Raw genomic sequence first — 22,817 nt, 5'->3', positions numbered from 1 at the left:
TTTTAACGCAATAACAGTGTATTGTTTGCCAGAGCACTCTCGCAGTAAGCAGAGTTCTCTGCATGTCCTATTTTATATAGATAAACTTTAGCTCTTAAATTCACCCGCACTTGGTCTTGGTCTCATTCCCTCCTGGGGTGTGTCCATTATTCACTCTCATTGGGGAGTGTAGATTGTTTTTTGGGGGACTTCTCACTTTCAAGCACTTACCTCAATGTTTTATGGTAACAGCAATCATTGAGTCATGGGAGCCAAAACCTTGTGTGCATGCCCAGGAGTGGAATACAGAGTCTTGTATATTTCCTACAGGACCAAAGGAGATCACAGTGAGTAGCTCTCCATTTTCCTCCACCATACAGATCAATTAGAGGTTTTCTCAATGTATACCTTGCTTCAAAGGCTGCTCCTGTTATGGACATCATTACAGGTGTCTTGCTTGTCACTATTTCCGGTACCAACATATATTTAGCTTAGGGCGGGACTTCCAGTAGAGGCTTCTGGCTCCTCCTCTACACCATGATGATAACTGATATAGGACAAATGGGAGTGTGCCATGGAGACACCTCCAGTGGGAATTGTTTTTAGTGCCTTGATGGTACAATGCTCTCTGCAAGAGCTTTCATTCACATTGATTGGTTGGTAATCACTGAAGTTATACCCTGAGAAGACATAGCTGAACTGGCTTACTCTTCTTTTCCCCTTCCCTAGGTCATGAGATGGATGCCCAGTCCTGAGACATGGATCTGAGGGAATAACATCCACATTTAATCAAAATGGTCCTGAAGATGATGGTCGACTCTTTTCCAAACACAAATGTGCCTCATTACGAATCCGGTGGTAGCTGTGCCGGAAAAACCGGCAGGCTGCCACCGGACCCGAAATAACCATTCCGCCTCCATGATTGCCGGAATCACCGGGCCATTACAACCCCAGTGACCCAGTAATTCCGGAGGTGGAATTCCGTAAATCCTCATTCCCATGGAGTCCCATAGGATGGAAACACTGGTTCTGTCTATGACGGAGCCGGTGTTTCCATTTCCGCCTGCAGGCAGATGGCGTTACTCCTGCCAGGTCAGTCAGTGACAGCTCCCACCTGCAAAACCCGGAATCAGCCGATCCGGAAACAACGGTGGCAGCAGATTTACCGCCACCGTTTTTTCCGGACCGGTAGGGTCATAATGAGACCCATCTTTTCCATACACGATATCCACTAAAGCAAATGGGATACAAATTGTGTAAAATCTGACATGTTTTGTAAAGAAGTGTCTGGAGCATTAAAAAACACTGCTGCTGCCTTGCTCATTGCAAGTTTTTAAAAAAATATTCACTGGAACCCAACATAAATGCTCTACTAACATATTGCTTAGTTGGTTAATAAATAACGGGCTGTATCAGCCACAGAGGAAAATCCCCTTAGCAATATTTTTTGCATGATAAATTCGATCCAGTGATATTCTGTTTCTGTAATGGGTTGACTCTTTAGTGGGTTTTACGAGATTAAGTTGATGATGCCAGATTTGGAACACATGGGGCCTCATTACCAGGAGGGCGGTAAGGGGTTAAGGGTGCTGGTAAATGTGCCGGAGCCATTAACCACTATTTTAGTTTGGCCCCATTATGAGGTCCACTCACGGGACCCGCTCAGGATGCCTGGTTTTACCAGACTCCTTAGCGGGTCCCGCGAGCAGCCCAGCAGCCTAACAACGGGCCCGTCATTAAGGGGCCTGTTGTTAGCATGCTCCCCATTCCCATTGAGCCCTACGGGGGCTCATATGGGAATGAGGATGGACCGGGTCTGGGTTTCCTGAATGGGGAAATACCGGGCCCTCCAAAGTCGGATGGTTGTGGGGCAAATATCACCTTGGCAGTGGGATGGTTTTAGGCTTTTTATGATGTCTTCAACTTCCTTTGAAGTTACTTGTGAGAAGGTGAAGGGAATGCAAGGATGATGGTATTTCACAGGGTTAGGGGCGGGTGGGGAGCAGCTAGTGAGGCTTGCCTTTTTAACTTCGATCTTTTCTGCGGGGGCTTGCTGGATTTTTGTGCACCACTCTGCATCTTTGTTACAGTCTTGTGTGGGTGGTGCAGGGGATTCAAGCTCTTTTAGGATGCTGAAGAGTTCCTTAGTATTGGATTTAGCATTGTGGATTCTGGAGTTATAGGTTTCTTTCTTTGCAGAAAGGATAGCTGCTTTGTAAATAGCGGAGGCTGACATGAATGCAGTTTTGTTGGTGATGGAGGGTGATTTATGCCAAGTAGATTCAGCTGATCTTTTTATGTTTCTAAGACTTTTTAGTTCGGGAGTGAACCACTTGTTGAGGTGAGCCATAGGTTTGGCTTTCCTAAATTTAAGAGGGGCTGCTATGTCTAGTGCCGATGTAAAAGTGTTGTTGTAGAGGTCACCAAGTTAGTAGAGTCAAGGTTGCTGAATTTAGTCTTGTTAAGGATGTCACTAATGAGGGGCTGGAGGCTATCTATGGTGATGTTGAGATAGTTTCTTGATAGCGAGGGGGTGCTATTGTAGCTTTAGCAGGATAGGATCCAGGGATGGAGAACAAGATGGGATGATGATCTGACCAGGCTACAGGTTCATTTTGGATAATGGAGAGCTAGCAGTTAAGGTCAGACACCCAGTCCGGCGTTCTGCCTTTGAAGTGGGTGGGTGTTGTGATTCTATGTAAAAAGCCCAGCTTACAGATAATGTTATCCACGGATGTGGCAAGATGGTCATTAGGGTCCTGAAGGCCAAGGTTTAGGTCTCCTAGGAGGATGGTTTGGGAGCCAAGTTTGGTGTGGGTGGAGAGGAGATTCAAGAAGTCATCCTCGAAGAAGTGAGAAGGGCTGATAGACAAGATGCAAGAGTATTGTATGGGTGGGTGCAAGAGTTACCTTTATCGATAGGAGCTCTGCAGAGTGGAAGCTGGAGGAGGGAATGGCTCTGAGGACTAGGTGGGTTTTGGCAATGAAGGCCACTCCTCCACCATTGCCCGAAGTTCTATCAGCCCTGATAATCGTACAACCTTCAGGTAGGGCTAAGGAGAGTGTTGGACCTGCTGCCTGGTGTAGCCAGGTTTCTGTAACAGCCAGGAAGTCTAGGCTATTTGCAATAATGAGAACCACAATCATGGACATGGGCAACAAAAGAGCGAGCATTGAAAAGGGCTCCTTTAATGTTGGACAGAAGTGGAGTGGTGTTAGATCCTTTAGGGGTCACATTAGAGAGGGAGGGTGAGTTGTGAGGTATGGGGTTATGGTCCCGGGAGAGAGGATGAGCCATGTTACTACTGGTCTTGAGTGGAGGGTTTTTAGATTTAGAGGTGACTTTGTGGTTTAGGAAGCGAGAGTCTAGCCTCTGGTTACTGGTGTGGACTGACAGTGGGATAAGTGGCATTGGTGGTGTAGCAAAACGCTGTAACCATTCAAGAGGGCTGAGTGGGTCACTGGTTGCTGTGCTTGAGGGAACTATGCTGGGTGGTTTATGATTGAGCGTGGGTAGTAGTGGTGGTAGAAAGTAGGTTGGACGATTGAATGAACTAGAAGGAGGAATGAGGCAAAGGCCAGTGTAATTCTATGGAATAAGGACATGGTGGTTTGTCAGTAGGTTGACCTAGGCTGATTCAGAAGTTAACAGAGTGGGCAGATATCAGCAGTAGGCTGATTCAAAAGTTAAAATATTTGGGCAAATATCAGCCTTAGGCTGATTCAAAAGTTAGCACATTGGGCAAATATCAGCAGTAGGCTGATTCAAAAGTTAGCACAATGGGCAAATATCAGCAGTAGGCTGATTCAAAAGTTAGCACATTTGGTCATATATCAGCAGTAGGCTGATTCAAAAGTTAACACATTGGGCAAATATTAGCAGTAGGCTGATTTGAAAGTTATCACATTAGGCAAATATCAGCAGCAGGCTCATTCAAAAGTTCACATATTAGGCAAATATCAGCAGTAGGCTAATTCAAGAGTTCACACAGTGGGTAAAAAAACTGCCATGAGTACATACTGAGGTCAACATATTTTGAACAGAATGTCAGCCGTGGCGCTCAGCCATTGGTAACAGGCTTGCTTGAGGCAGGGGAGACTGGAGCAGGCCGGCATTGATAACGAGCATTTTCGAAGTGTATGTGTTTGTTTGACAAAAACAGTGCATAGATCAACAAGTCAGCAGAGTGGTGCCAATAATAACAGAAGAGTACCCACAGTGACTACAGGATAACAGCAGTGCAGTCAGTTTATTCAATGGGTAAGTAGGGTGCAGCAAATGCTAGCAGGCTGATTAATAGGGTGGGAGACTGGTGCAGGTGAGATCAGGCATTGTTGTAGGGCGCAACATGGGATCACAAACCAGATTGTATGGGCGCAACCAGAGATAGTAGCAACGTCATGGGTGATAGGTGTCACTGGTATTATCCCAGGGGGGCAGAGCCACGTGGTGAGGCAGGCCGGAGAACGCTGGATGACCACAGATGAAATAAGAAGGTCACAGCAAGGGGTTACAACAATAACAAATGTGAATTGAAGTCAGGTAGTTGAGAGGCAAATCGGGCGTTCGCTAAAAACGGGGGTATCTGAGCATGAGACCCCTGGGACCCGCTAGAGGTGCTAGCTGGACAAAGGAAGTGGGAAAGAGGAGGTTGTGCTCAGTTTGGGCAGGTTAGCTCAGCGGCTGTGACGTTATAAACTTACTGCTGAGGTGCAGGCAGCGGGTGATTGTTCGTAGCGTCCATCTGCAGACAGCTGCAGACAGGTCCTTTTGTTCGTGGCTGTAGTGGCCGGCTTCCACCTCCGGTCGGAAGTGGCTTAGGAAATATTGGCGCGTAACTAATCAGCTGGTCTTCAGGATGGGAGTGCGGTTCATGGCCTCAGTGCCCGCACAGGGCAGCCATATTGCAAGAGTGCGCGGTGAACTTGCAGAAATGCAAGCATCTCGAAATACATATCAGTGGGACGATGTGGAATACAGAGGAGCAGATTGTGCTTACTCAATCATGCCCATTCAACGGGCGAGCAGTGTATCGGACCGCACTTCATAGAATCGATGAGGGGCATGGATCCAGTTGAGGGGGGGCACCAGCCTTGCCCTGGTTGGGTGATGAATGGGGGGGCTGCAGCTGCTGACAGGCCCTTTTGTTTGTGGCCCTTCTGCTGTAGTGGCCGGCTTCCGCCTCAGGTCGTTACTTAAGTAAAGAAAGGAGGGAATGTGTGGGAGGAAAGGTCTTTTGGGACCCCTCCCCTCCATTCCCGTCCCCACACGCACTCTATGCTCATCCCCCGTCTTGCCACGCACCTCTGACAAAAGGTGCCGGGCAGCTTCGGGACTACACATACAGGTGCCACATCTGTAAGCAGTCTGATTACCGACTCCATTTTATATAAACATCGACTCCATTTTGTAAATGCTCCAGCAGGCCTCACAGAAATGTCATCCTGTTACTCCCCCCACCTCCTCCCCTCCAGTGTCTCTGCGACTGTCCTGTTCCCAGGAAAAGCTGGGCGTAAAAGGTTACAAATAAAACATTGTATCTCGCGCCTTCCTGCCAGCATCACTGCCCTGCAAATAACTGGGCCAAGGCCTGGTCTTGGAAAAAAACATCCATCTCCGTAAACCTGCTCCGCACCCACAGACCCCACTCAAAGCATGTACTAATATGTACTACTCATACAACCTCTACCCTCACCCCTTATTTGATGTAACAGATGCCTGTCCCACAACTGCGTGACACCCAGATTCTCCCCTGATACTAATTCCACCTGTGACCATATATTTTCTTGTGTACTCATGTGTGATAAAGCTGTTTCTTTGAGATCTAAATGGATGTTTGATGAATGTGTTAGCTAACTGATTGTAGTAGATAAGATATTTGGGCCCACGTATTTCTGTTCTATGATGTAGGTCCTTTTCCTTTGCGTAATGTATGCGTATGTAAAGATGGGAGTGTAGATTGTTTTTTGGGGGACTTCTCACTTTCAAGAACTTACCTCAATGTTTTATGGTAAAAGCAATCATTGAGTCATGGGAGCCGAAACCTTGTGTGCATGCCCAGGAGTGGAATACAGAGTCTTGTATATTTCCTACAGGACCAAAGGAGATCACAGTGAGTAGCTCTCCATTTTCCTCCACCATACAGATCAATTAGAGGTTTTCTCAATGTATACCTTGCTTCAAAGCCTGCTCCTGTTATGGACATCATTACAGGTGTTTGCTTGTCACTATTTCCGGTACCAACATATATTTAGCTTAGGGCGGGACTTCCAGTAGAGGCTTCTGGCTCCTCCTCTACACCATGATGATAACTGATATAGGACAAATGGGAGTGTGCCATGGAGACACCTCCAGTGGGAATTATTTTTAGTGCCTTGATGGTACAATGCTCTCTGCAAGAGCTTTCATTCACATTGATTGGTTGGTAATCACTGAGGTTATACCCTGAGAAGACATAGCTGAACTGGCTTACTCTTCTTTTCCCCTTCCCTAGGTCATGAGATGGATGCCCAGTCCTGAGACATGGATCTGAGGGAATAACATCCACATTTAATCAAAATGGTCCTGAAGATGATGGTCGACTCTTTTCCAAACACAAATGTGCCTCATTACGAATCCTGTGGTAGCTGTGCCGGAAAAACCGGCAGGCTGCCACCGGACCCGAAATAACCATTCTGCCTCTAGGATTGCCGGAATCACCGGGCCATTACAACCCCAGTGACCCGGTAATTCCGGAGGTGGAATTCCGTAAATCCTCATTCCCATGGACTCCCATAGGATGGAAACACTGGTTCTGTCTATGACGGAGCCGGTGTTTCCATTTCCGCCTGCAGGCAGATGGCGTTACTCCTGCCAGGTCAGTCAGTGACAGCTCCCACCTGCAAAACCCGGAATCAGCCAATCCGGAAACAACGGTGGCAGCAGATTCACCGCCACCGTTTTTTCCGGATCGGTAGGGTCATAATGAGACCCATCTTTTCCATACACGATATCCACTAAAGCAAATGGGATACAAATTGTGTAAAATCTGACATGTTTTGTAAAGAAGTGTCTGGAGCATTAAAAACACTGCTGCTGCCTTGCTCATTGCAAGTTTTTTAAAAAATATTCACTGGAACCCAACATAAATGCTCTACTAACATATTGCTTAGTTGGTTAATAAATAACGGGCTGTATCAGCCACAGAGGAAAATCCCCTTAGCAATATTTTTTGCATGATAAATTCGATCCAGTGATATTCTGTTTCTGTAATGGGTTGACTCTTTAGTGGGTTTTACGAGATTAAGTTGATGATGCCAGATTTGGAACACATGGGGCCTCATTACCAGGAGGGCGGTAAGGGGTTAAGGGCGCTAGTAAATGTGCCGGAGCCGTTAACCACTATTTTAGTTTGGCCCCATTATGAGGTCCACTCACGGGACCCGCTCAGTATGCCTGGTTTTACCAGACTCCTTAGCGGGTCCCGCGAGCAGCCCAGCAGCCTAACAACGGGCCCGTCATTAAGGGGCCTGTTGTTAGCATGCTCCCCATTCCCATTGAGCCCTACGGGGGCTCATATGGGAATGAGGATGGACCAGGTCTGGGTTTCCTGAATGGGGAAATACCGGGCCCTCCAAAGTCAGAATGGCCCGGTATTTCCTCATTCAGGGAACCTGGACCCGTGTTTGGGGGTAGCCATGACCTTATTAAGGGCATGGCTACCTCCAAACTCGTAATGAGGCCCATGACCTCATTACAAGTTTGGAGGTAGCCATGCCTGTAAGGCAGGCTACCTCCAAACTTGCACAAAAATCCAGCACCCGTGAATGGAAATTACTGGGTCATGGCGAGTTTGGCAGACCCAGTAATTGCCCATTCGCGGGTGCCGGTAATAAGGGACTCCCCATCCCCATTCGGCCCCATGAGGCTGAATGGGAATAGGGAGGGTGGTAGCACCAGTACCGTTAATAATGGTAACGGTGCTACCATCATTTTCTGCTCGCGGGTGCCGGTATGGCTATGAGGGGAATTTTGGGTAATGACTCAATTCCCTGCAACGTCCATCATTATATTGATGTACATAAGTTATGTTTCCTGTCTGCATGCTTTACTTCAACGTTTTGATCTAGACAAAATGTGAGAATACTAAAGTGTACTCTTCTCGGCATATAAAGCCAAGGATTTTAATAAGAGCAAAGGGATCTAGGTAACCAAGTAGCTTATAGGTAACCATATAGCTCCGCATTTATAATGATGACTTTATCACCTTTTGTTTAGCACTAATTGTAATGTATAAAGGTTTTTAATCGTGCTTTTTATTGAAAAATGGTGGGGTTAAATGAATAAGGAAATGGAAGAAATATTCTCTAACACTTTCAAGAAATTGCATTATTGGTTCTTCATGATTCCTCCGACCTTGTACGAGATAATACAACTAACAACAGCTTTACAAATATGAATGCTCTTGAAGAAAAAATGAATAGATACAAAAGAACATGAACACGCTGAGGCTCTGCTCTGAAAGTAATCACACTTACGTATGAAAAACTATCATAGGAAATAAATGCAGCTTCAGGCTGCATTCCCTTTTCATTATCCACAGCTTCCTTGAATATGGCGATGAGGAGAACTGCAGAGCGAAGAATTGCCTACTCTGTGTGCCTTACAAATAGCTGCATCTGGGAATTTCCGAATGGATGGTAGATACTGACACTGAACGCTCCAATGGAACATATTTTTCGTACTGCATATCAGATGAGCGAACAGTTGCGTCCATAGGTTTATTGTTATGCACACTGCAAATGCAGCGTTAATGCTTTTTTAATGAATGCATGTAGACGTGTCAGAAACTTTTCTGCTATGAATGTTCTGATGTAATTTAATTAAAATGCAGAGTTGCAGCATTCATAAGAGTGCATCGCTCTTCGATGTTACCAACTATGTTTCAGGACTAATTTGATTTCATTGAACACTTTCGAAAGCAAGAAAATAAACGCATGGAGGCGATATTTTTATCGGAACATGGGTATTCACATTAAACTAACACAAATGCTGAGTGGGAAGTTTAAAACCGAGAGTGCCCACATTTTATTGGGGGAAGGAGAAGCACAAAACAGAATTCTGGTCAAGACACACAGAGAAAGACAAGGGCATAGCGGATCAGTTTTCTGCAGAATAAAACATCCAGTTTGGGATATTTTTTTCAAATTTCACAGCAATCAATTATTCTAGAAAGAGTTCTATGGACTTTCGTGTGAGGGTTCCTGGGCTTAAAGAGACACTGAAAAGGTTAGCATACCAGGGGTGTTGCTAGGGGGGGGTGGGTCTAGGTGAGCTATAGCCCCAGGTCGTTGGGTTGTAGCCCCGGATAGAAACTCATGGGCTACAACCAAAAGGTTAGCTACCCCTGAGTCCCGACAGTCCCAGCAAAAGCGTAGCCCCGGATCTTTTACAAACCTAGCAACATCCCTATAACATACCATGGTGCCTTGTTCTGGGAAGTGTAGTGGTAACCAGCCATGCATCAAACATATGACAGGGAAGAGGTAGAATGTGCAGATAATGCGAAAATAAAGAAGTGTGTTGCAGTAGGTGATTTGTTCAAAGGATGGAATGAGAACAGTGTATTAGCTAAACAAGGAATGGCAAATAATATTAACTATGGGTGGCTTTCAAGCTAAGAAAGGGTACAGGCTTGGGAAAAACTGATCACAGACTACTTATTTATTTATAGATTGAGGATCCATGCCCTTTTGATCACAAAAGTACGTAGAATAGATAAGAAATCAGATTTGGCAGGAAGCAGTGAGCTTCTTACAATGGGGTGAGTTTGAGTGACATTCTGACCAGGTTGTGGGGGAAAGTAAATGGAACAGTCACGGGGGCAATGCATGGGTGAACATAAATAGATTAGGGCAACCAACGTTAGACATTTTTAAGTGCAGGTAGGCGGTACAGCCAGCTGTGTTAGGGATGTGACCATGATGGATAAAGTGCTAGAGCAGAGGCAGTAGAAAATGAGGCATAGGGGCATGATAGAGGTGAGGGAAAATGTTAGTTAGAAGGGAGATGAGAGGTAGGTTAAGAGGGTAACTCGGAGGCGAGGAGATAGGATTTTAGTTTGGTTTTGAACAATTCAGTATGGCTGATTCTCAGATGTCTGGGGGAGAGAATTCAATGCAAATGGATCAAGAAGAGAGAACGAGCGGCAAGAGGAGGCACAGTGAGGCTGAGGTGCCACAAGGGTAGTCAAGGAGGCAGAGCAGAGATTATGAGAAGGCTGGTAGTGTTGGATAGATGAGAATAGATACAGTGGTTTCTATGCATGGATAGATTTGTGAACCAGGAACAGAAACTTAAAACTGGCCCTGTTTGTTTTGAATTGTCAGCCATTCAGCCTGTTGACAATACAAGGAAGTAGGTGTGAAGTGAGGGAGATCAAAGAGAGTCCTGCAAGCAAGGTTAGTGACTTGGAAAGGATGCAATCAGGGTCAGAAAGGGGATGCTCACAAAGTTAGAAAAGCACAGTTAACAAGTAACTTCCAGAATCTGAAACGGGCAACACCTAGACCCTGAAAAGGACAGCTCACACATCGAAAAAGAGAGGGGAGAAGAGAGACAGATCAAACGCCCAACTGAGGGACAAGTAATAGGCTCCAAAATAAATAAATCAGTTATTTGTAAATAAAGAATTCACAGGCTTAAGAAATGGGGCCTCATTATAAGTTGTGCGGAATGGGTTTAACGGCGCCGGTAATGGTGCCGGGTCCGTTAAACCCACTCCGCACTATTACGAGGTCCCCTCGCGGGACCCGCTCTGGATGTCTGGTTTTTCCAGACGTCCATAGCGAGTCCCGCGAGGGGACCAGGGAGCTAACAACGGGCCCGTTCGTAATGGGCCCATTGTTAGCTCCCTCCCCATTCACATTGAGCCCTATGAGGGCTCGAATGGGAATGGGAAGGACAGGGCCAGGGTTCTCTGAAGGACAAAATACCGGGCCCTCCATACCTGGAATGGCCTGGTATTTCCCCATTCATGGAACCCGGACACGATTATTAAGGGCATGGCTACCTCCAAAGTCGTAATGAGGCCCATGCACAAGTACTCTTGTCTGCATTTCACTTCAACATTGTCTGTATAGCCAGAATCTTGTGAATTGGGCCTGTGCTTATCCAGAGCTCAGTTCCCAAGGAGGAAAGTCCAGAGGTAGGCTTTTTGTGAAACAGATCCACCATTAATCACTAATTTATTTATGAGCTGTAAAGTACAGATACTGCACACAATTAACCTATTGCATTCTTTTTTTTCATTTTAACAGAAGTGTTAAGGTCCTAATAATAACAATACTGATTATACAATATATATTCAGTAAATAATTAAGTTAATATACATGAATGAATAAGCAAAAATTGTAAGAACAAATTGTTACCAGAAGTCTGCTTATGAGATAGATTTAAATGGGGAGACATACAAGGAGACAGACAAGGTACAGACATGAAACAAATGGAAGAGAAGGAAGGGGGAAGTAGGGTATAGTAAGACAATGGGCCTCATTACAAGTGTGGCGGCCATGGAATGAACGGTGCCAGTAAGTTACCGGCACCGTTCATTCTGGGCCGCCACATTATGAGGTCGGCAGGTCTGGCCAGACGTTCTTAGCGGGACCCGCTAGCAGACCAGGATGCTAACAACGGGCCCGTTATTAACAGGCCCGTTGTTAGCATCCTCCCCATTCTGGGGATGTTCCCGGGTCCCGGTCCCAAGAATGGGAATTACTGGGCCCGCCAAATTCGGCATGGCCCGGTAATTCCCTATTTTCGGGACCCAGACCCGGTACCCAGTTTGGGGGTAGCCATGCTGCTAAAAGCGGCATGGCTACCTCCAAACTCGTAATGAGGCCTAATGTATCTTTCAGGTTTACATGACAACTGTAATTGTGATACAAAACAAGCATGTGAATATATCTATTATAAGATAGCTATAATATTGAGTGCAAATAAGAAGGTTCACGTGCTATGTGTAGTTGCATTGAAACAGATGAGATAGCAAATGAAAAAAAAAAACATTTAGCTTTTTATTTAGGAATAGAATTTAGGTTGTTAGCCATGCATAAGGGGGTCATTCCAAGGTGGGCGGTAAGGGATACCGGGCACCGGCAAGGAGACTGGTGCCGGTAATCCCTTACTGCCCTACTACAAGGTCCCTTAGCGGGTCCTGCCAGTAACAGCTGGTCTGACCAGCCGTTATGGACGGGACCCATTAAGGGACCAGGGTGCAAATAACAGGCTTGACATTCGCAAGCCCATTATTTAATAATAATAATAATAATTTGTGCCCTCAAATAGCGCCATGACTACCACCAACCTCGGAATGAGGGCCATAGTTCCATTCTTTGAGTGGGACGGATAGAATTCCACCATCCTCTAGCAGAGAGAGACCGGGACTCTTTCCAGTTGGCTGTAATACATTTCAATGCTGTAAAAATAAATAAATCAGAACGTTTGGCAGAGTCAGGTAAGAAGTTAGTTGTGATAGCCAAACTACCTAAAAAGATATTTAAACAAGACAACGGGATATACACAGAAAACATATGTTTGATGAACATCCATATATCTTGCCAAAACCTGAAAGTAAATGGACAATTAAAGAACAAGTGTTCATATGAGGCTGGTGCCGAACTACAAGACCAGCATTTAATATTACTGTTATTTTTAGATTTTGCTTGTTTTTCAGGAGTGATAAACACACTATGAATAAAGAAGAACTAATGTTGTGTAATATTCGCTGAAACAGAAATATTTTTGATTTTGGAAAACAGAAGGGACCAAGTATGATCTTCCAAAGTGCAATCAAAGTCATTTTCCGATTTAAGACGTACAGAACAAACCTCAGATGTTGAGGCAAGAATATTGTACAATTTTGAGGGTCTTAAATTGTTGATTATGGTAAACTGTGGTAGTCTAAAAACATCTGGTGAGAGAACCTCATTGGCGAAGTGAAGGAGTGCATCTAGGCAGGAGTTAACTAGTTTGTTATAGTAATTATAGTCTGCCTTGGGAATGGCGAATTGAAGTGATAATTGCTGAAAGGAGAGAATGGAGGGACCTTGAATAATTTTTTGAATAAATCTCATTCCTTTTTTGACCATGATTTCGGATTAAGAGCCTTATTATTAATCACAATAGTCTTGTTATGCCATAATAATGGGGAAATGCACTTATTGGGAGTTTTGGTATGAGGAAAAAGAAAGACTTTTCTATGGCCAAGATGGAGGCTTTAGTCGGATCGGAAATAGCTATGGATAAATGTTTAAATACATAGATGAGGTCTGTGACTTCATATGGGTGAACTAAATATTTCTCCAAAGTACACCATGTGGGAGTGTCGCAAATTTCTGAGTCAGCAAACCAGTGACAGGATTGTTTCAGGAGAAAAGCAGAGTGATACATTTTAAAATCAGGAAATCTGACCCCTCCCATGTCATAAGGTGTTTTCAGCTTGGCTAAAGCTATTCTCTTACTTTTTCCTACACCCCAAAGAAATTTCAGTAGAATAGAGTATATAGATTTGAAAAAGGGAAGTGATAGAGGGACAGAAAGGAGCTGCACATAATATAGAACAATAGGGGAAAGCATAATTTTAATTGTGTCTAATCATCCCCCCAGGAAATATCAAGGGGGGACCATCTGGAAGTTAGATATTTGAGTCTATCAAGCAATATCTGGGTATTAAGCTTAATAGTATCATGCATCGTGAGGGCAAAATGAATGCCCAAATATTTAATAGATTCACTACACCATTTAAAGCCGATGGTATCAATATCGTGTTTGTGACAATAGAAATTTAGGGGCATATTTTCTGATTTGACTTTTAGTTTGTATCCTGATACTTGGCCGAACTGAGATAGCGTATTAAGTAAATTAGGGAGGTGAAGTTTAGGATTCTTAATGAGAATGAGGATGTCATCAGCTTTAGCTGCTATTTTTGTATGTGAGGTCCACACTGGAATTCCCAGGATATTTTTATTGGATCTAGTGAATTTTAATAATGGTTCCAGTGAGAGAATGTATAGGATCGGTGAGAAAGGGCAGCCTTGCCGAGTACCTCGGAGTAGAGAGAAGTAGGAGGAAGATTGACCATTAAGAACATTGAGGATTTTGAAGAAGATTAGAGAAGTTTGACCAGGGAGATAAACTTATCACCAAAACCATGCCAATGTATCACTCAAAACATAAAATCCCAATTAACACGATCAAATGCTTTTTCTGCATCCAATGCAATGGCTGCATAACCTTGTTTATCTTTCTTATCTTTTGCAGCTAAGTGGATAGCATTTGAGGAGATATGCGTCCTTTTACATATCCAGTTTGGTCTGATTTGACGAGGGCCAGCAGAGAGGATTCGATTCTATTGGCTAGTATCTTAGCAAAAATGTTGCTTTCAATATTAATAAGGGAAATGGGCCGATAATTACTGGGAATTGTAGGGTCTTTATCTGGTTTAGGAAATACAATAAGTAAAGCTTCTGAAAATGAACAAGAAGTTAAGTTTTGAGAAATAAAATAGGAAAAAAGTGTTTTGAGTTTGGGATAAAGGGAATCAGATAGGCTAGCGTAGAATTCGGTGGATAGGCTTTCAGGACCAGGTGCTTTGCCTTTACCCAAGTCTTTGATAGCTTTAGTGATCTCCGGAAGTGTAATATCATTGTGTAACTGGGAAAGATCAATTTGAGGGTATGATGTTCTACTAATATTATTGAAATATGACACCATATTAACATGAGGAATAGGGATTTCAGGTGTACATAGATCACCATAAAACATATTTAAACTGTTAAGTATGTCATCAGAGCGATAATGTGAGAGGCCAGAAGTATCTTTAATGTGGTAAATTAAGAACTTTTCTTTTTTTGTTTTCAAATAAGAGGCTAACGCCTTTCCAGCTTTATTTGATGTTTGGTACATTTTTTTTTTTATATTGAAGTAAGGTCCCTGCAGCAAGATCAGTGATATCATTATTGATGTGAAAGCACAGAGCTAAAACCTGACGGAGGTTGGCCGAGCAAGAGATAATAAAGTTGCTCGGCTTGGGTGAGTTGGGAATAAAGATCGTCTAAGTGTTTTTTACGTAATTTCTTTTTTCCCCAGAGAAAGCCATGATATGACCTCTTAAAGCCGCGTTAAACACATCCCAATTATTTACAACAGAGGTATCACAGTCTTGATAGTCTGCAAAGTATTGTTGAGAGAATGCATGTACAGATTGAATGAACTGTGGGTCTTGTAAAAGAAAGTTATTATGTTTCCAACGAGTAGAGGTCTTGTTCATATCTGAAAGACAAAAGGACATACATATAGGGGCGTGATCTAAAATAATATTATTGGACATTTTAGAGTCAACTATGGAGCCAGTAAGGGGTTTGATGGAGACAATATAATCAAGGCTTGAGAGTGTGTTGTGAATGGGTGAGTGAAAGGTGTAATCGAGTTGCGTAGGGTGGGATAACCTCCATGTATCAATTAGGCCTGTTTCGGCTAGGCAACTCATAAAGGACTTTGGAGTGTTGTTAGTTTTAAGCACACAGCTAGATTTCCGATCAAGAAATGGATGAAGGACCTGATTGACATCACCACACATGATCAGATTTTTGAGTATCATTTGTTTGATGGAGATCCAGAAGTTTGGATCAGGCATAGTAGTAGTATATGTTTAAAATGGACACATGTGTGCATTCAATTAAAGGTTTTACCCAGGCCCATCTACCGTTGGTATCGGCACCCTGATCTAGAATTTTAAAGGATTGTTTTTTACTAATTAATATAGCAAGTCAATTTTATTGGCTACAGCTGGAGTGGAAATAACCTTGTTAACCCAAAGGGACTTAAGTTTCATTGCTTCTTTGCTAGATAAGTGTGTTTCCTGTATACATGTGACCAATGGTTTGAATTTGTTAAGGTGAGAAATAATTTTACATCTTTTGATGGGATTATTACAGCCTTTGATGCTCCATGTAATACACTTAAAGATCATTTAATCTTTCAAATAGTGATAGGCACATAGCTTAAAACTGTCAAATAAATTTAGATTTAGTACAGTAGAAATGTAATTTAAATCGTAAATACCCAAGCAGAGATACAAAAGGTAAACATATCGAGGAACAGGAAAGGGGATAGGGAGTCTAATCATGGACTGAATGTGTATGGACAAGGAAAAAAAGCAACTACAAGGATCAGACAGGACAAGGGAAAAAAAGGATAAAAAATGTTGCATGGATAGGTAACGCCTGCTGAGTCGTCAAAAGGAAAAAAGAACGACCCACAGTAGAAGGACGCAACAACAGTGCCCGTCCCATCATATTATTATAACTGAATAACAATGGCATTAAGTAAGTAGCAAAAAAGAAAAAAATAGTGAAACAATAAAGTTCTAATGTAATGGAGGAGGTAGAGACATCAGTAGGGGAGTAGGTGTCCATGCCTTCATTTTTGGTGGATTGAATGAAGATCCTTAGGTCGGCTGGGTCTTCAAACATGGCTGTGCGACCCTAATGCTTAACTTTGAAAGAGCATGGTGGTATAGTCCATGTCTGATATTCAGCTGCTTCAGGGCAGGACAAAAGGATAGGAATACTTTTCTGCGCTGGGCCGTGCTTCTAGCCACATCTTGTGAGATGAATATCTTGTTACCATGCCGGATGAGTGATTTACGTTCCTTGAAAGTAGATACAATGAGCGGAAGCTTGGGAGTATTCCAGGAGATAAAATATGAGTGTTCTATGTGAAGGACAAGAAGTAGTGGAGGCTGTAGGTTGACCTATTCGATGAGCACGCTGTATGTTAAAAGCTGTATCCGGGGATAGATGTCGTATGGCAGGCAGACATTTTTGCAAGAAAGCAACAGAGTCAGACCTCTCAGAACCTTCTGGGAGACCAGAAATTCATAGATTGTTACGTCGTTGTGTTTTTGAAGATCTTTCATGGAATCTTCTATTAACCCCACTCTTCTTTCCACTTCTTCCACTCTGTTATCGAATCCCCTGACATCTGTCATCTAATTGCTGTAGCTTAAGATTTGTGGTCTCAATAAATAGTTTAAGTGCTCTAATTTCAGCAAATATGGCTTCAATGGCAGGGTCATAAATACCAAGCGGCGGTGGTGAGTTACTTTTAGGTCTTTTGTGTTTTGACAACAATGTGTTGGATTCTTTTGCAGTAGACACATTTTTCTGAGTGACTGCTAGCAGCCATTTGAACTGTAGTTGAAGATCAATAATATGATTGTTCTGCCAGCCGTAGTTTAAGACAATCTTTTATGATTGTATAGAATGGCGTATTTAACTTTGAGAGGATGTATAGTTGTCCAACTATGGTGGTGTTATATCTATCAGTATGCAATTCTTATATCCATATTATGCATACTTCCTATCTCTATTAGTTAGAGATCAAAGTGAATAGGCAGAGATAACAAGGAGCAGACTATAAATGAGAGATAATAAGAGAGAATAATACAGCACCACCAGTATATATGAAAAAGTATGAAGAAGTATGGCGCAAAGCCCATGCACTCCAACTGTAAATCCAGACTTGGTGAAGTGCTAAACAGATATTAGGAGTAGAGCAACAATGTCCAGATGGAAACAGCAGTAAATCTAACTCTTTCTTTCCATCAGCACAAGAAATTCTTCTGTAACATCCGTAGTAGACATAAAACCAAAATAAAAATGGATATGTGTGCACGTGCCAGGAAAAAGCATGAATTAGCTGAAGTAGTATTAGTTAGATGATTAATTCAGTGTAATGTCAAATTACTTTGAGGAGGAAAATATTACTTAAAGCAGTGGCACTTCTCTGCTTTGAAATGTAATGAAGAAAGATAATGTTCCAATGGAGTAAACTTTTGTGATGTAACTTTTAAGTTGCTGCTTTTCGAGCGTAGTGTAATGCAAACGTGATCTATAAATAAAAGAAAAAGTTCTCACTTATTATTTATGTCCTTGCAGTAGGCCTGCAGCACCAGTGTTGGCTTTGAACTACGGAGGAAGTCTGTAGGGCCAATGCCGGAGCGTCGCGTTACAAGTGACGCCGCTCCTCTTCACATGAGGAGGGGCGCATCACGGGCTCACAGTCGGAGCTACCGCTTCGGGCAGTGCAGTAACTTCGCGAGGGGAAGGACAGCAGCCAAACCTCTGTGATTATCTTCGGAGTGGGTGAACATTTTGATTAGCGAGAGGAAAATGTAAGTAGAACTAAAAAAAAAAGGGACTTAATGTCGATATAAAAAGTGATGAGGCGGAGCAGCTGTGCTAGGTAGCCATCTTCTTCGGCGTTCGGCTCCGTCCCCAACCTATTGCATTCTAAAAATTGAGTTGTATGGAGCTCCACAGTTGATGCTGGAAGCAGGGTTGGAGATCATTCTCCTACGTCTTTAGTAAAAGGCTGCTTAAAAGGAACAGGCATACAGGCATGCATAAAACCGTAACATTTTAACATCAACTTTTTTGTGTCTTCATGGCCTGTGGTCTCAGAATATGTGTTTTGCATATTTTGTTTTGGTTAATGACAAGCAATAGTAAGCATGGAAAGCTTGGAAAATGAGGCATATTCGTTCATTTAAATGTCAACAATTAATTAAAACATATTATTGCAAAATCCTTTGAGTCCTTTCACTGCTTTAAATGTGCCTACTAATTTAGATATTTTAATATGTCTATTATGCTGGAAGCCACAAAGAAATCCTGCAGGGTGTCTGTGAATTTCAAATGTTCTGGCTGTACCGAATATATAAGCATCGATAATGTTGGAGCTGCCTACAAGAAGTTGAAAGGAAAAGACATATGTTTTTCCAATGTGATCATTATTTCTGCAGCAGTGGTCTGCAGAGGACATCCCCTTGCCACATGAAAAAATACAGTGGGCTGATCAAAGTAAAGGGGGCATTATTGGCAGTGTCATTATGCAAGTTTTTGCTCCAATGAGAAATTATTGTGTCAAACAAAGCTGCATGTGTGGGTTTAGTCAAGTATTTAAGGCTAAACACAGAGGATGTTTTGAGGGTTCCGGCAGGAGAAGTGCTGATTGGCCTTCCACCTGATGTAGCTGATGTAGCTGATGGAAATCCTATGTAGGAAAGCCTTTTCCAGAAGTAGTCAAATACAAAATCCTTTCCCAATAAATAACCAGATCGTCTGAGATTGTGAGTACCGCAACCCCTGTGCATTTTGGTAAATGTCCCAAAAAATGTGTTTATACCAGAAATTGAAAGTCTTTTGGAAGAATCCCTTACACGATATGCAAATTAATTGGTATTTGTCCAACAATGGAAACATTGTGGAAGTATATTTTAAACAGAATGCTCTACAATGTATGATGACACAGGCCACGTTATTTTCTGACAGGAGCCAAATATTAATTAATACCCACATTTGTACAGAGGCATTGTATATCTTTGTTTGCGACCATGGTGTACTGCGTGGCTCACAGATTTGCAAGAATTGACTGACTTTCTGACCTGTGTAAACCACAATTTACATAAAAATACAAATCCTGACTAGAGTTGCATACCCCTTAAAGTGGAATAGGAAGGAAGATATTTTTGCCACTTCATGCCCAAGAAAATAAAGTCAATTTAAATAACCAATGTCACCTTTTCCAAATAACATTGCACAGAAAAGAAAGGCTTCTGTCTTAAATGGATTCATAATGCCAATGAAAATGAAGTGCAGAGTCATTTTATATGTCAGAGTTAGTCTCACCTGAATGTGTGACTTGAATGAACCTAGGTATTTGTGTTCCAAATTCAAAGCTTTCATCCTTAAGAAAAACCTATAGGTAATGTAGCCAAACATACCGTACCAAGTATTCTTGGATCTTTGTCAAAACTAGAAGCATGTGAAGACCAGCATTTGGCATTGAATCTGCCCCAGAATAAAATTGTTGATGGAATCAGAGACAATTGTGAAGGGTCCGAAAGTAAAGTTGAACACAAAGTTGCCATGTTTTTGGTTAAAGACTTTTATTATCATAAAATGGCTTGGGAAAATGCCTCTCTGGCCCTGCTCTAAGAGGAATATCCCTATCTAAAACCAAACACTAAGCATTTGTCTGTGTCAAAAATCAAAACCGTCCTTGTGTCCAAACAATCTATCCTGACCCTCACACTACAGACCAAATGATGAGGTGAAAGGGTGATTGCAAAAATGTACTCTAACATAAATGTTCTCCAAGGCAACAGAACCTTGGTTTCAGAGGGTGATTTCCTTCCCTGGATTCTTCAATACCATGTCAATGACCCTTATTCCGAGTAGGGCGGTAAGGGATACCGGGCACCGGTAAGGAGACCGGTGTCGGTAATCCCTTACCGCCCTACTACTAGGTCCCTTAGCGGGTCCCTCCCTTAACGCCTGGTCTGACCAGGTGTTAAGGACGGGACCCGTTAAGGGACCTGGATGCAAATAACGGGCTTGGCATACGCCGGCCCGTTATTTGCGCCCTCCCCATTCCCATTGAGCCCTATGGGTGCTCAAATTGGCATGGGGAATGGTTTGGTGAATGGGGACTTACCGGTCGCTGCAAGGTCAGAATGGACCGGTAAGTCCCCATTGAACCAAACCGGAGTCGGTACCGGTATGGGAGGCAGTCATGGCGCAAATAGCGCCATGACTACCACCATACTCGGAATTAGGGCCAATGTTTCTTGGTCTAACAATTTCAGTGTCTTTGTTGGTCCACATTAATCCTTTTAGTTAAAAAGCTACTTAGCCGTATGGGTCCTTCTTCAAAATGTTCTTTCTTAACACAAAATCCACCAAGACGAACACGCCTTGGTTCCAGAGGTTTATTCCCTTGCCCTAGATTCTTCTTTAACATCAATAATTCTTGGTCTGAGAGGTCTTTGTTTAACATCCACAATCCTTTCTCGGGACTTCTTGTAGATTTGCAAATGCCTGGTATACTCCCCTGCCAGGACTCTTTATGCACTTGTTATTGACTGGTATACTTCCTTGCCAGGACATCTTATACTCTTATAAGTAACAGTTACGCTTTAAGGTCTAAAACCTTTGTTCAGGAAATTCAATCCTTTCTTGTGATTTCCTGTGGATTTATAACAGCTTGGTATACTCCCCTGCCAAGACTTGTCATGCACTTGTAGTTCTTACTTACATAGGTAACCGTTTTTCTTTCATTTCCACAACTGTATAGACAGGTTGTTTCAACACTTGCTCTGGGTTTCCTCCATATCTGCATTCCATGCTCTCATATATAGCTGGGGGCCATATTTGCAAAATGCCTTTTTTATTTGCAAACAATCCTCTTACTGTTTCTGTGGCTTAAAAGCTTATAAACTGTGTTTGGCACAGTCGCTGAAACGCCCCGGGGTCCCCGCTTTGCTTGGGTTGACTCACCGGCTCTGTTTGGCGTCTTTTAGTCCTGTTCATGCTTATGCAGCGTAGCTTTGCAGCCTACTTTCCACTCTGGACTGCTTCCAGGCCCTTCTAATTATCTCTCATGGGTTTTCTTCTGCACACCTACCTTCTTTCATGTCCTGGTAAGTATAATGTTGCTTTCTCCAGTTGCTGAACATTCAGGAATCTTCCCTTGGACCCTGCGATCTCTGCTGCATGCCCTGCTCAGGTAACTTGCCACTTTCTCTTTGCTGGCGAGTGCCTTGGCTCTGCCACACCTGTTTGTGATTCCAGCTTCCACACACCTTCGTGAGAGATGCAACATTTTGTCTGAAACAGCAGCTTCCAATAGTTTGTTTTCCATCTTTTGGTATCCCGCGCACAGGTTCCTTCTGAAAACAACTAGCACGCTCATTGAGCTTGAAGCCCCTTCTGCTCTACATTGTCCCCTTCTTCTTTCTTGTCCCAGCACTTAGGCGGTTGTGGGAATTGGAGTCTGTTGATGGTAACCGATGCAGATTACTTGTGAAATCAATTTCAGTGGTTCCATATGATGTCAGCTCTATATGGAGGGGAATTATAACTGGAAAATGTATTCCTGGAGCCTTCATCCTTTTGTCTAGGGATGAACGTTTGGGTAAGATGGATTATGGAAAAGCTTTCTCTATGTTCCCTAAAAGGGGTAATAGATGCATGGAAGTAAGCCATTGGGGTACTGGACATCAAGGGATTGTCTATATGGGCACATGGGGGATATATGTCTCATCCAATGAAGCGTTGACATCTCCCCGGAGACTGTCTCCTCCCATGTGATCCTCCCTCACATAGCCACACCCAGGATCAGGATCAAGTATCAGCTGCCGTCCCCTGGCCACATGAGAGGAGGCTACCACCAAGAAACCTGTAATGACTCCATTGGATTCTTCACACAATTAAGTGAATTATAAATTATTCACTGAAAAAACTTTGTTAAAGGGACATTATGGTTAAGTTGCACTAATAAAAAGCTATGAAATTCAATGTAAAACCTTGTAAAAGGGACCTTATGGTTACAAGTAAAACCGTAAAACCCTTGTAATCCTCCACTTATGGTGAGCTAAGCAACAAGAACTTGTGCCACCACCATGCACTGCTAAGACTTACACCCAGACTAACTAACACCCAGGACATTTCAAACATATCCCAATTAAAAATAACTTCACCACATATTCGGTCCCTGGTGGACATGGCCACTTTAACCCCATTAGTCATCCCTTGTGGTCATGGCCAGTAGCCAGATTGTCCAGGTCATGACCTTATGCCATGACCCGGACAATCTGGTCACTGCCCATCGCCACAGGCTATATACATCAGTCACCAAAGGGATATCACTATTTTTTGTACCTACATTATGACACTTGTCAAAAAATAAAACACTGACACATTTACAAATCCATGCTTTCTGGTCCTTGCCAATG

This window comes from Ambystoma mexicanum, chromosome 9 (assembly GCF_040938575.1).
Source record: "Ambystoma mexicanum isolate Mex_15411 chromosome 9, UKY_AmexF1_1, whole genome shotgun sequence".
Lineage (NCBI taxonomy): Eukaryota > Metazoa > Chordata > Amphibia > Caudata > Ambystomatidae > Ambystoma > Ambystoma mexicanum.
The sequence above is the reverse complement of the archived record's forward strand: the minus strand, read 5'-3'. Positions refer to the sequence as shown.